The 15,411-nt window shown below is 42.7% G+C and overlaps 2 long non-coding RNA genes across 5 annotated transcripts in view; one reads left to right on the top strand and one right to left on the bottom strand.

Moving 5' to 3' along the window:
* Positions 1-15,411, bottom strand: part of LOC109501376 — a 120,830-nt gene that overhangs the window by 53,102 nt on the left and 52,317 nt on the right. The gene's annotated exons all lie outside the window — the stretch shown is intronic.
* Positions 5,380-9,851, top strand: LOC123386482. The gene is made up of 3 exons (XR_006600390.1): positions 5,380-5,847; positions 6,961-7,045; positions 7,182-9,851. It is a non-coding gene; the product is annotated as an uncharacterized LOC123386482 (long non-coding RNA).

Below are 15,411 nucleotides of genomic sequence, written 5' to 3'. Positions count from 1 at the left end.
TAAAGTGTATAGAACTGAATGAAAATGAAAATACAACATATCAAAATCTTGGAGGCACATCTAAAACAATGCTGAGAGGGAAATGTATAATCCTAAATGTTTATATTAGAAAAGAGGAAAGTTCTTAGGTCAAAAATCTAGTTCCTATCTCAAGAAACTAGAAAAAGAAGAGCAAAATAAACCTAAAGCAAGCATAAGGAAAGAAACAGCAAAAACAGAGCAGAAATAAATGAAATTTTAGAAAGGAAACTAATAGAGAAAATTAATGGAACAAAAAGTTGGTCCTTTGGGGAAAACCCAATTTCTAGCAAGACAAAGACAAAAAGGGAGAAGATACAAATTACCAATATCAATAATGAAACAGGGGAAACCACAACAGACCTTTCAACCATTAAAAGGATAACAAAGGAATATCACAAACAACTTTATGATCATAATTTCAACAATTTAGAAGAAATAGACCAATTCCTCAAAACCACAAACAATCATAACTCAGCCCAGATTAAGCAGATAATTTGAATAGTCCTATAACATTAAAAAGAATTGCACTTGTAATTTCAAAGCTCCTAAAAATTAGTTTTACTGAAGATTTTTACCAAACATTAGAAGAATTCACACCAATTTTATAAAAAATTGAAGAGGAAGGAACACTTCCCAACTCATTTTATGAGGTCAGTATTAGCTTAATACTGAAACCAGACAAATTCAGGGACAACAAAACAAAAACCTACAGATCAATATATCTCATAAGTTTAAACAAAATCCTCCACAAAATATTAGCAAATCAAATCTAGAAATACAAAAAAGGAATAGTATACTACAACCAGGTGGGATTACATCTTAACAAGTTAAAGAAGAAAAATAACAAGACCAATTTGGTTGATACAAAAAAGCGTTTGACCCAATTCAACACCCAGTTATGATAAATACTCTCAACAAACTAGGAATAAAGGGGAATGTTGTCAACCTCATAAAGAACATCTCCAAAAATTCTGCAGCTAACATCATGCTTAATGGTTAAAGACTGAATGCTTTCCTCTTCAAGATCAGGAACAAGGCAAGGATACCTGTTCTCACCACTCTTATTCAGCATAGTAACAGAAGATCTAGCCAGTGCAATAAGGCAAGAAAAATTAAAAAACAGGCAGATTAGAATGGAAAGAATAAAACTCATTATTGGCAGATGAGATGATTTTCTACATGGAAACCTCCAAGAAATCCACAACAAACTTCTAAAACAAATAAGTGAGTCCATCACATTCACAGGATACAAGATTAACACACAAAAGTCAATTATATTTCTGTGCACCAATAATGAACACATTCAAGCAAAATTAAAAGTGTAATACCATATTCAATTACTCTAAGAAGATTACATGCATAGGTATAAACCTAACAAAACTGTAAGAGTCTATATGCTGAAAAATCACAAAATGGTCATTTTTAAAAAAGTCAGAAGGCCTAAATCATTGGAGAGAGAGGCCATGTTAATGGATTGGAAGATTCAATGTAAAAAAGTTTCCAGTTCTTCCCAAATTGATCTATAGGTATAAAGCGATTCTCATCAAAACTGTAGCAAAATGTTTTAGATAAATAGACAAGCTTATTCTTAAACTTGTACGGAAAGGAAGAGGCCCTAAAGGAGCCCAAACAATTTTGAAAACAAAGAATAAAGGAGAAGGAATCATTCTTCATGATATTAGCATCCACTATATGCCATAATGATCCAGACAGTATGATACTGGTGGACTGCTACCTAGATCAGAATAGAGAAGAGGACCTGTAAATAGACTCACACAAATATGCCCATTTAATTTTTGACAAAGAAACAAAAATGATTGAATAAAAAAAAAGCAGACTTTCTTTAAAAAAAAAAGATACTGGAATATTAGAAATCCATATAGGAAAAAAATAAACCCTAAACTAAATCTCATTCCTTATGCAAAAATGAATTCAAAATGCATCATGCACTTAAATATAAATTATAAAAATAAACTTTTGGGGGTACAAATAGGAGAAAATCTTTAGCTCCTAGGACTAAGCAAAGATTTCGTAGATTTGATACCAAAATCACAACCTGGAGAAAGAAAAATTTATAAATTAGACCACATCAAAATTTTAAAGATTTTTTTTAAAGTTTATTTATTTTGATGGGGCGCCTGGGTGGCGCAGTCGGTTAAGCGTCCGACTTCAGCCAGGTCACGATCTTGCGGTCTGTGAGTTCGAGCCCCGCGTCGGGCTCTGGGCTGATGGCTCAGAGCCTGGAGCCTGTTTCCGATTCTGTGTCTCCCTCTCTCTCTGCCCTTCCCCCATTCATGCTCTGTCTCTCTCTGTCCCAAAAATAAATAAACGTTGAAAAAAAAATTTAAAAAAAAAATAAAAATAAAAATAAAGTTTATTTATTTTGAGAGAAAGTATGGGGGGTGGGGGAGAGACAGAGAGAGAGGGAGAGAGAGAATCCCAAGCAGGCTCCATGCTGTCAGCATGGAAACCAATGCGAGGCTCAATCTCACAAACTGTGAGATCATGACCTGAGCTGAGACCAAGAGTCAGATGCTTAACTGACTGAGCATCGCAGGTGCCCCAGACCACATCAAAATTTTGAAACCTTGCTCTGTGAGTGACCTTGTTAAGATGAAAAGACAAATTACAGAACTAGAGAAAATATTTGGAAATCACATATCCAACAGAGGACTCATATCTAAAATATATACAAGGAACGCTCAAAGTTGAACATTTAAAAGAATCCAATTAGAAAATAGGCAAAAGACTTGCATAGATTTTTCACTGAAGAAGATATATAGACTGCAAATAGGCTTATAAAAAGATATTCAACATCATTGGCCATTAGGGAAACTCAAATTAAAATCACAATGATTTATCACTATGTACCTATTAAAATGGGTAAAATTAAAAAGGAGTTATAACACCAAATGCTGACAAGGATGTGGAAAAAGTGAATTACTCATACATCACTGGTGGGAATATAAATAGAACAGCCACTCTAGAAAATGTTTTGCAGTTTCTTTTAAAACTAAAAATGGACTTACCATATAACCTGGCAATAGTACTTGTGGGCATTTATCCCAGATTGGGGGAAAATAATTTATTTTTATGTTGAAATATGTACAAATTTTAAAGCAACTTTATTCATAAGAGCCAAAAAGTGAAAATACACTAAATGCCCTTCAGTGGGTAAGTAGTTGACCAAACCGTGGTACCTCAACATCAGGGAACACCATTCAGCAAGAAAAAGGAACAGACTGTTTCTACACGCAATAAGCTGGGTGAATTTCAAGGAAATGCTGGTGAGTGAGTGAAGAAGCCAGTCTCTAAAGGATATAAACTGCATGATTCCACACATACGTTAATGAAATAACATAATTACAGAGATGGAAAACATATCAGAGTTTGCCTAGATGAGGTGAGAAAGTAGATGTGACTATTGAAAGAGCAGCATGATTGGAGCCCTGTGGTGATGTTTCACTTGTGGGTCCTGTTCATGGTGGTAGCTACACAAAGCTACGTGTGACAAAACTGCATTCAGCCACACACACACACACACACACACACACACACACACACAAAGTGCCTGCATAACTGATGACACTTTAATAAGCTCTGTGGAGTACCAATGTCGATTTCCTGGTTTTGATATTATACTATAGTTATGCAAGATGTTCACTTGGAAGGAGATGGGGTGGAAGGGGTGACGAACCTCCCCATACGTTTCTCTGGAACATCTTGTGAATCTATAGTTACTGCAAAGTGAAAAGTTAAAGATAATAGTAAGTGCTATTTAAAATATTTGCTTCAGAAAAAAAAATTTAATAAATAAAATAAAATATTTGCCTCAGGGGTGCCTGGGTGGCTCAGTCAGTTAAGCCTCCAACCTCAGCCCGGGTCATGATCTCGCAACTCATGGGTTCGAGCCCCGCATCGGGCTCTATAATGACAGCTCAGAGCCTGGAGCCTGCTTCAAATTCTGTCTTCTCTCTCTACCCTTCCCCTGCTCATGTTCTGTCTCTCTCTGTCTCTCAAAAACATAACATAAAATAATAAAATAAAATAAAGTAAATAAAATATTTGCTTCAGGAAAAAGCACATATGCGTCTGCACTTCTGTTTATTATTGTTCTCCAGAATTTCCCAGAAAGAACAGGCTGTATCCAGATAAAAAAATGGGAAATGATAGCACAATAAAAAGAGAGACATCTTAGAATTACGTGGTTACTAAATACTTTGCTAAACCTAACAATCACCCAATCTAAAGTAATTTAACTAGGTCGCAAGCAATAAAAAAGTGTGTATAACAGCGATCTTCCAGCTATTTCATTGCCCACCCCCCACCCCCTTAGGTGGCCGTGGAAGCAGAACAAAGTGATATCGACTGAGGATGGTAAACGTGAGTTTAAAGAAAGGTAGGCAGTCTCGCTGGAGATGACGTCCGGGCCTTGAGGAGCAAACCAGAGAAAAGGAAGAGAAACCCTCGATGCAGGCCATCTCGAATGAGCCGTGGAAGGCAACTGACCAGCTCTCAGTGCCCACTGTGTATAAAACACCAGACGAGCTTCACCCGGTGTGTGCGGGTTTGGGGGGAGAGAAAGAAAAAGTGAAAAGAGGAAGAAATCGAGACGAGAACGCGCTCGGGAGTCAGAGCTCAAGAGTATGAGAAAGTCACCGATGGGGAAAACACAGAAGGAAAACTGTCCAGCAGCCAGGTACTAGTCATAACAACTGTTACTATCTTACCCTGTGAGATACTTTCCTTCCAGTCCGCGACAGAAATAAACATAAACTACACCGGACACCTGGATTATGTTACCATTTAATTGTTTGCCTCGAATTAAAAGGTTTGAGGAACTAGGAGATCCCAGAACCTTGCTCCTTTGTTCTCACTGACTGAAATAAATTGTCCTGTTTGCCAATTTGCTTTTCCACAAAGGGAGGCTCCATCCTGTCTCTGGGTTGTTTTTTTTTTTTTTTTCCAAAAGCTTATTTCTGCATTTTAAAATTCATTTTCAAGACTCTATTTAGCTGAGATGAGAATAAAACCGTTTAATGACCGAAGTTTGGAAGCTAAGTAGCTGAAATTATTTATGTAGATCATTAGAAATACATGAGTGGCCTCCCTGGTTTCCTGTCTAGGGAAGGCTTATCATTAAACACGCTTTCTAGCCGTTACCAAAACTGATGCAACACCCAGTTCAAATCTTCTACAGACCTTCATTTATATTTCCAAAAGCAACAGCTCTTTTCTGCAAACAATGAACATGCTTGTTACGGGTTTAAATTAGAATTCTTCATTTGGAATCTGTGAATATGGGGATATTCTGGGAAATGTCCAGAAAAAAAAAAAAATCCTGCCAAGGGTTCAGCAAACAGTTGCATAACCCTCTTTTTATCTGGGGTGTTGACCCAGCCATTCATTCCATGTTTGCTGTGGTGAGTTCAGCTAAGCTGGTTCCCAAGGCAACCGTAATCCCTGAACAGAGCCAGCTCCATTGGTGGTCAGTTACTACACGCTTTGTCCTGTCAGTGTCCTGTAACCGATTGAATGGAGAGACAGAAAACAAGCACCTTCAGTAAACATGACCTAATGAGGGTGGCGGCCTCCGACTAACTGCAGTGAGCTGCCTGGAAGGCTCCGGAAGAAGCCAGGACTCTCACGTGGACAGAGGCGCCACCCCCCAAAGGGGCTCCTCTCAGAAAGACTCTTAGTTTGGGGTTTCATGGCATCAAACTATCCGATTCATCTCCAGGGCCAAGGAATGATCTTCTGACTGACCTTTTCTAATAACTCCGTCCACCGATGAATTCGGGACTCCCAAAGGGAAACAGTTCGTAGGTAGTTTCCTGGCAAAGTCTTTGAGCCGGAGGGTGGGGAGGAGGGGAGTGAGAGCCAGTGAGCGGCTCTACTGGACTCCAGCTGGGCGAGGGCAGGCGGGTGCTGAGCAGGGACCGTGAGCACGTGACCCCTTCCTGCGGGGCCCGCAGAGCCCCCTTCATCAGGGGCAGTTCTCACTCTACAGCACGCAACCAGGCCGCTGGATTGGTGCAGTGTGGAAGGCGAGGGGAGGCACCGTGGGGTACCCCACGGGAAAGCGTCTCTGAAAGTTCAGAGCTCAGTGGCCATTGCAGACTTACCTGCGTTGTTTCCTGGGCTCCCTTTCAATGAATATGGATTGAGTGAGTTGCACTGTGCTAGGATACTTTTGACTGCCAAGGTCATTAACGGACGCACCCCGATTGATAAGGAGAGTCACGAATGTAACGCCTAGCGAGACTTCGATTTCCACAACCACTTAGCGCCTGGTTTCTTTCCAGTTCCTTTTGCCAACTAGCCCTCTCCAGAGAGAGGAAAATCGGTAATCTTACAATGAGATATATTACAGGAAGAATGCCTTTCGATGGGAAAGCCGTCCCATCAGTGGTACTCGCTTCAAGTCTGCTTAACTACACCAGTGGGGACTGTGTACTTACCTAAATTTGTCACATCTTTAGGGTTGTTCATAGCAGTGGTTCTCACCTGGTTGTGCCTCAGAATCATCTGGAGAACTTAGATGTGCAAGTGCCAGGCCACATCGCGGACACATTCTGGTGTTCTATGAAGTTTTTCTGCCGTGGGGGGCCTGGGTGGCTCAGTCAGTCAAGTGTCTGACTTTGGCTCAGGTCACGATCTCACAGTTCGCGGGTTGGAGCCCCGCATTGGGCTCTGCGCTATATTATAGTCATGTTATATGTTATAGTTGACTTCAGCCAACAGAGGAGGGAGGGAAGAAAGGAAGCATACATACCTATCTGAGTTCTGGATTAAGGAGGAACACTAGTAGCATTTATCAAGTATTTACACATGCCAGGTACTGTGCAAGTGTTTTTTGCATATTATACTCATTTAATCCTTATAATAACTTGGCCCTCACTTACCTGTGGTAAGTGTAATACTGTGTCCATTTTACAGATGCCAAAGCGGAGGCAGGAAGAAGTGCAGCGCTTTGTTTAAGGCCACACACCTCGTAAATGGCAGACCTAGGATTAGAACCCAGGTGAAGAGTTCTGGAGCCCTCTCTCAGCTGCTAACACTCTACCTAAACTCTTTCAGCCTTGCCATGAAAGCTCAGCCTTTTATGACTCTACTAATAACTTTCTCATTTAACAATCATGTCCTTCCATTTGTCACAGGGGCGTGGTCACACAGTATCGTTCTAGAAGACTCCACGAAAATCAGAATTAATTCATCCTCGGAAAAGGAAAGGGGAAAACCCATTCTTCTCCAGTTACTCCAATTCCAATGTAATTGGAGTCTTAGAGGACAAATCTCAGAGTGTATTCTGAGGCATAAAAACGGGTGAGTGGATGGCAATTGGAAAATGGAGGAAGGTTGCATTGCTCTGACCCTAATTCTTTATTCTACGTTGAATATTGTGTGTGGCTCAGCCCAAGAAAGCACGAGTCTTTAGGTTGCGTGCACAGCCTTCAGGCTGACTCTGTAAAGCTGTTTCAGGAGCTCATTGGCCACTCTGGCTCCATTCCTAACATGCACTGGCCACACCTTCTCTCATACTCATAAGTCACGACTCATTTCCACCATCAACACGAGGCCATGCCCGTTATTGTGCAATCACTCTGTGATCGTTTTATATCATGACTTATAATAAGCGTATCACCGGCCGAAGCTTAGAGTATCTTTTTGTTGTGGTGGGATTCTCTTCAAAGACCAACAGGATGTACCAGCTTACAGCATGAATGTCAACAGCCACAGGAATGGCCACTCTCAACCGTGTGGGTGAGTTACCACCCCGGCGTGCCCATCACCATCCCTTCTGAGAAGTATTTGCATGTTGGTTGCGGTCAGCCTTCCCTGCCGTTAAAAGTCACACTCCCTGTTCTCAAAGGAACCCTAAACAGTCATGTCTGGTTACACTTTTCTCTCCAAGCCTGACATGTCAAAGGAAAGATGAGTAAAAACAGTGGCTTGCCACATTTGTGATGTTGCCAACCTCTGATCCTACAGAAATTGCCATTGCCACGGGCTTCAGGACGAGCTGGGTGGGTCCCTGTGGCCTCATACAGAGCGACACCACTCGCGTAGACGAATGACTACCAGCCTCCTCAGCCACAGCCTGGTGTCCTGCCACGGTCTCCCTCGGGGCTCTCCCCTCTTCGGCATGCTCCTCCTAGAACATTGCTGTTGTCGTTAATTACAACACAGGAGAAGCCAGAAGACTGTCAAGCTCCTCACTTCTCAGCGTGGGTGCCCAGGCTCAGCCCCACTCGGGCTTGCAGAGCACCTTCACTGGAGCCCAAGACCTCCCCTAATTGGCTGTACAAATTTACATGTGATCTGAATCAAAAATAGATGCGTGCAATGCAAGTCCTTGCCTGGGCTCGCTTTGTATAGCACCCAGAACGGTGTCTTACTCATAGGGGTGCTTAATAAGCACCATTTCAGAAGAACCTTCCTTGTCAGTTGTCATCTTTGACAACAAAAGCCCTTGGTTGTTCAGCTTCCTTCTTATCCAAAAATACAGAGCCGGCTAAGGTGACATTCCAGAACTTTGTGTGCTCACTGCCCACCTCGGACCTCCCTTTGAGAGTCCTAGTGTAATTACAAGCTCACGTCTGCCTCCTTTAGAAAAATTTAGGAAGAGAAATTTAGGCAGAGTCCAGAATCATTCTGGAAATCGTCTCCCTCCTCCATCCCCAGCCCTTTTTCATCCTGTGCAGTGGTGGTGGTGGTGGGGGGGGGGACCCAGGGCGTGTGTAGGGCCACCAAGCACTTCACTGTATTCATTGCAAAGGGCTTGATCCAATCACAGGCTGAGGAAGAACTCCTGGGGAGATGAATGCCATTACAAATCTTGCCCTCGACATGAAACGCCAGTGATTGTTTATTAAATTGCTCTTCAAAGAGAAAACACTGGCAGGCAAATATCATTAAAACGGAAGCAAAGGGAAATGCCATAACCTTCAACATGGCGCTTTTCTCCATTACCCTCAGACCACTACGACTGGAATGGCCAGTAGGAACTTCTGGCCCTGAGCCCCATCAGTTACCTTCATCTCAGCCCAGGGAGGGGTAACACAAACCACCCAGTTTTAGTACTTCCAAATACCGCCATGAGAAAAAACGACCCCCCAAACCCTTAACCTAAGTCCACTGTCTCAACTGCAGTGGAAGACAAATTGTATCATACATGAGTAACATTAAAACATAAAAGACATACCCTCCAGTGAAAACCTTGCACAACTTTACCGAGTAAGCAGAATTAATCATAGGGAACAATTACCATTCCTGGTCTGAATATTTATGACATAACAGAAAGCCCATTTAAAATACTTAGTAGCTCGTAATTTTAAAAAGAGCCACAGGGAGAGGGGGAGCCATGCTAAGTGTATGATGAAAAGGGGCAGGGGAGGACAGCTTCTTTCTTAATCCTCCTCTCCTGTTGGTGCTCCCCACACATCCTTCTCCCTCCTCCCCTCCTGTATCCTCATACCTTTTGTCATCACCTTTGATAATGGCCTGCTGGACAGCAATGGGAAGATGGGACACATGCTAACAGCCTCTGTCCCCACCAGTTCCTTATCCGTTCCAGGTGTCTCCACCGTCCTCCCATCTACCCACTCTCCAGTGGCCGTGTAGCAGGTATCTGCATGTTGAAATGGAAATGACACTGGACGAGGAGTCATTGCTCTGGCTCTATCACAAACCTCTGTGATCCTAGACATGACCCACAACTGCGGATCTATAAGGCTTTGGACTGGAAAACTCTAGGTTTCCTTTTGCTTCTATGGACATATGAGTTCTTTGATTCAAGTAATTTCTAAATAAATGGATTCATTCACTCATTCATTTGTTCATTCCTTGAACAAGCATGTATTGAGTGGTGAATGTGTGCCAGGCACTGTCCCAGGTGCCAGAGGGAAAGCCAGAAATGACCCTCCTCCTGCCCTCAAGCAGCTTACACTCTAGTGGGGACAAGTAGACAATAGCCAAGTAAACAAGTATAATCAATAACGTTTGGGTCATAAATTCTGTAAGAAGAATAAAAGGGGTATGTCCCAGAGGTGAGGTTAGGGCTATGTTAGGTAGCATAGCCAGGGGCTTGAATGAAGTGAGAGAGAGAGCCACAGCAATTTCTAGGCTGTTATTCAAAGGGAGTAGTGGAGATCTTTCCAGTTATTGTCAATATTTCAGAAAGCTTAATAGAAACTGCATTCTGCCTGTATAAGTTAATTAATTAAAATGACTCTTAGCTTTGGACTAGAAATAGAACCCTTTGATGTGGTTCTACTTACTCACTCTCCAGTCAACCAAACTAGGGATCCCAATGCACTCAACTGATTGAAATTTGGAAAAAGGAATTAGAACTTACGAAGTTATTGGGTGCCTGTGAGTGATAAATATTTGAGATGAACTATTTGAGGCCCCTAAGACTGGTCACTTCTGTCTCCAGAATGGATCTTGAAACTGTTCCTACTGTCCAAAACAGAAAGAGTGCCTTTGTTCTAAACGTAGCTAATTCTCAACCGTGCAGCAACTAGCTCCTCTCTCAATTTCTCGCCCTCTTTCCTCTCCTCCCCTTCCTCCTCTTTCTTGTTCTTGTTCTTTTTGTTCTCCTCCTTCTTCTCCTCCTCCTCCTCCTCCTTCTCACCCTCCTCCTTCTCCTCTTCGCCCTCCTCCTCCTCCTTCTTCTCTTTGTCCTCCTCGCCCTCCTCCTCCTCCTTCTTCTCCTTGTCCTCCTCCCCCCCGCCAAAGATGATTTTACTGTGACTTACTATGATTCCACTAGAGACTGCAGAGATTGTGAAGAGACAGAGGAAATACCCTCGGTGAAATTTTAGTCTCAAAAGCTATTCTCTTGAAGGGCGGTGAGGAAGCCGACGCTGTTGGCGCAAATACAATGTAGGGAAAACAGTGGATTTCAGTTACTCGTGCTCTTAACGTTCCCCATCTTTTCGGGTATCCAAACATTCATGCAATAACTTTCATCAAGAAACATTGTGTGCCTCTGCTAGACGACAGACACAAAATGGATACCAAGCCGCGTCTGCTCTCAAGGTGTTTATAGCCTAGTGGACCTAAGAGTATATTAAATAAAACAGATGTCATATATACTTGAAATATAGGTCAGGTCTTACATTGTACTCATCAGGATTCCTGCCGCAGTCGAAAACAATTCCAAACTGGGGGTGGCTTGGAAGTACCAAAGTTTATTTGTGATTAATGCCACGTGTCCACTGAGAGTTAGCAGGAGACTTGGGCTGGGGAGCTTATTCTCCATAAATATTCAGCTATCCAAGTGGATAAAATAGCCACCATCTTGAATATTACTGGTTGCCATGCCAGTGAGAAAACAATGCTCTGGAGACGCTCAAACAGGAGACCAAATCATTTTCTATATTTTTTCATTTTATTACTAAGGTATAACTGACACATACCGTTCTATTCATTTCAGATGTACAACATAGTGATTCAAGATTTGTCTATCCTGTGAAGTCATGGGAGGCTACATCTCCCTAAATGCTAGGAGACAAAATGATCGGAGACTAAAATCCGAGGCCTTTTGTTTTCTATCATATCTCCTTGGCCTGACTAGTCTCAGGGCCCCACCCACCCGCAAGGGAGCAGGAAGTGGAATCCCACAGTGCCCGGAAGGGAAGAGACCTGGAAATAGTTCATGAACAGCAGTAATGATTATTAGAGCTATAAAAGAGCCAAAAGACCTGCTCTCTGGCCTCAAGAAGCTTGCCTGCTAACACAAAATTTGTTTCATCAACAAAGAAACTAAAAGTTCTGCCTTCTTCTTAAAGGACAAGTTTAACAATGCCTTGGGGAAGTATAATTATTTAGTTATTTACATCATCATGTTGAAACCTCCTGTTTAATTGGAAAGTATGCCCTCAACTTGCCCTCCACTTCTTCATGGAGTGTTTCCAGATAATGGAGAAGGAGGGGTTACAGAAGTAGAAAGGTTCCTGTCCCCTAGTCACACGCAACCCAAGGAAACAAGAAAGCCAGATCTTCAGATTCGTTTAACCCTCAGCAAACAAACAAGCGGTTGCAATAATTCAGTGTCTAATCTCTCTCCTAATTTCAGGCTAAGGAAGTGAGACCCCTTCCCCGTTACCAAGTAGACAGCCTCCCAAGGGACAAGAGCAGAGTTGGGAACACCATAAGGATTCTGAATCTTCAGAAGCCCCACAAGAGAACCGGGATTTACACCAAAGCAATTCAATGGCAATCTTGGCATTTGTAACTGGCTCGTGGAGCCAGCAACCCAGCCAGAATGCTTGTCTAGTACATTGAGTTGGATTTCACTGGAAGGTGTTGCCAAAAGGAGTCCGCCCCACAAGAGAAATCTCATACATGTAAATCATCACAGGGCTAGTGATTGAGGGGCTCTCAGTTTTGACTAGATATTATCCATTTGATTAGATAATTGTTTGGTTAACCAGAGGATGGTCATTCAACGTCCATGGTGAGACGGAGGCTATATTTCCAAGCACTGCTGACCAACAGCTCTCTTGACTTCCCAGTCTAACCAGACTTAGAATTGCTGAATTTCCTACTTATAATTCAATAAGAAATGAAAGAAAAATTGGCGTTAGGGATTAAAAAAAAACCACTTTGATTTCTAAGTGACATTGGGGTGAACTCTTTCTGCATGTATTTCCCAAACCACTAAAATCATGACTAATAAATACAGCAGCAATTCTCATGACACCGGTGGAAAAATCTTTTTATGCCCTCATCTGCCCTCTAGGCAAGAACACCCTATCTCCGTGCATAGGATTCTTCAAAGACCCACTGCCTTCTCTCCCTTGCCTTTCACACTTCCGAACCTGAAGCTTCTCTCACCAGGGACTTCCTAATTGCCAAGTCCGACACCTTTCCCTTCTGCTTGACATTCTCCATCACTGTATATCAGGGGCTTATCCCCTGGCTAACCCAAGAGGCTTCAGGAGCAGTTAGCCTGAAATCTGGGTCCACTTTTATCAGTAGTGGGACTTGACCTCTCCAACATCTAGTGTCCTAATCAGAAAACGGGAACAATCTGGAGGCCCTGATTGGAGGGCCTGGAGCCCAATGACTGGAGGGTCTGGAGACCCTATGTCATGGGTCTCTTGTGAGGATGAAATGGAATAATACATGTAAAAGTCTCCAGCAGTGTCTGTCATGTGGCAAGCCCTCACTATTTGGTCACTCTGTGCCCAGCAATGGTGGTGATCACTGTTTCATTCATGATAGTCTCTTCTCTCCTCCTTTGGTTTCTGGGATACGTTATTTCCTGGTATTTATGTTAAATGAATCTTTGATTACATTCCTGCCCAGTGAACCAAACCTTCAAATCTCCTCCTGTGTTCCCACAGGCACAAAACAGTTCAAACCCACATTGTTGCTCCCTAGACTATCACAACAGTCTCTTGGGAAACATCCCTGCCAGGAATCTTCACTCACTCCAGTCCATTGTCCCCACTCGTACAACTCAGGAGCATACCACCCTGAAAACTTTTAAACGTAGCACTCTACTGATCCAGACCTTTTAAAGACCTCCTGAAACAAAAGCAAAGAGACCTGCCTTTGTGATCCCTCTCCTTGGAAGGGTATCTTTTGAGATTCTCTTCAATTGTTATCACCTTAACGTTATCTAGGATGCACCTAGGCATCCTGCCTGGATTTGGTCCAAATTTCACTATATTGAGCCAAATTTCATTTAAGAGGAAGTGATTCCATTTTGGGTTGTATTAGTCAGGAAGCTTTCAGCTGTAAGTAACATCAGTTCAACTGGCTTAAACTAGTAAGGAATCATACCAAGCCCTATGCCAAGAAGTCTGAAAGTTGAGTGGCTTCAAGGTTGATGAATTCAGTAGCTCAACAATGTCATCAGGGACCTGAATCCTTTGCATGTTTCAATTCCACCATCTTGGGGAGGCCAGCTTGACCCCCACGGTTGCAACCAGCCACAACCAGACATGACATTATCCAGTGGACACATCGGGTCACAACCACCCATGAGCTAAGCATTATCTCTATTCTATAGATAAGGAAAGTTATAGACAGGGAAGTTTGTAGGTATGTTCAGATAAGTCCAGTGACTTGCCCCAGATCACACAGCTATTAGCAGTAGACACATAACTTGAACTCTGCTTTATCTACCTCCACAGTCCATGTTCACAGACACCCGGTTCTACTCCTCCCAAGCACAGGAACAAATGACTTCTTCCTCAAGCGTCAACAGTAGAATTTACAAGGCTCATACTTTAGTCACACTCCCTAAGTGTACTGGCCACTGGCTCATTTTCTAAAAGGAAAGAAAATTTAGAAATGCTGATCATTAGAAACTTGGACTTTTATTATTAACCACGACCAGCCATAGTCTCAATTCCTAACAAACACTGGTAACGTACATGTAAATATCTTAATCTTTAACTTCTAATTGGAACGCAAATCCAGTCAATGATTTCACATCACAATGTTTGCAGTTTTTAGGAATGTGCGATATGAATATGGGTATATACATACATACACATGTGTGTATATGTATGTATCTGTGTGTGTGTGTGCGTCTGTGTGTGTGTGTATTGATAAGGCCCAGAAAAGTTAAGAATCTTGTTAAAGCTTACACAGCTCAGAAGACAATGAGGGAAATTAGGAGAGATCAGGACAGCTTTTTGATAGGGTGTTCTTACGGTGTTCTTTCCTTAAGGACCTAAAACTAACAAATTACTTCCACTCACCACACAGGGAATCCTAGAAGATCCTCATCAAGGTTACTCTAAGTAACACAATGGCGTTGTTGCATCCCGACAGAGGAACTCACTGCAGGAAACACATTTCACACCAGCCTCCGTGCACAACGTGGTGTGGAGGGAGGACTTTAACATCAGTTCCCCCCACCCTTTCCCAGGTTTCTATGGACCACGCCCACCCACCGTATTTCTATCTAAGTGGGCACCGAAAACCTGGGATAGATAAGCAAGCAAATCCCTCTCCGAGTCCTGGGAAACCCAGGGAATTTCAGGTATATTTATTTATAATATCAAGCTTCCCAGAGAATCCCAAAATGAGTGAAATTATTGACGGATCCTCCCACCACAGACACACACATCCTGCCACACACACTTGCATCCTGCCAGCTGATCCCTTGACCAAACGCTGGTAAAGCAAACAGAGGACAATGAATAACCCAGATCTAATCCCACGGGCAGGTGACAGAGGTCATCAGACGCCCTCAAATGTGCATCCTGAGGCCCTGACTCCTCCCGAACGCTGCAACAACCCGCGTTCTCCCACTTACCGAATCGCTCGGTTCTGTCTCTGCAGCCAAGTGGGCTTCGAGAAACCACACAGCCCCCATTTCCCGCACCTCGAAACCCAAGGCAGCCTGTCCCGGCCCCGTTACCC

This window comes from Felis catus, chromosome B4 (genome assembly GCF_018350175.1).
Source record: "Felis catus isolate Fca126 chromosome B4, F.catus_Fca126_mat1.0, whole genome shotgun sequence".
NCBI lineage: Eukaryota > Metazoa > Chordata > Mammalia > Carnivora > Felidae > Felis > Felis catus.
The sequence above is the reverse complement of the archived record's forward strand: the minus strand, read 5'-3'. Positions and strand labels throughout refer to the sequence as shown.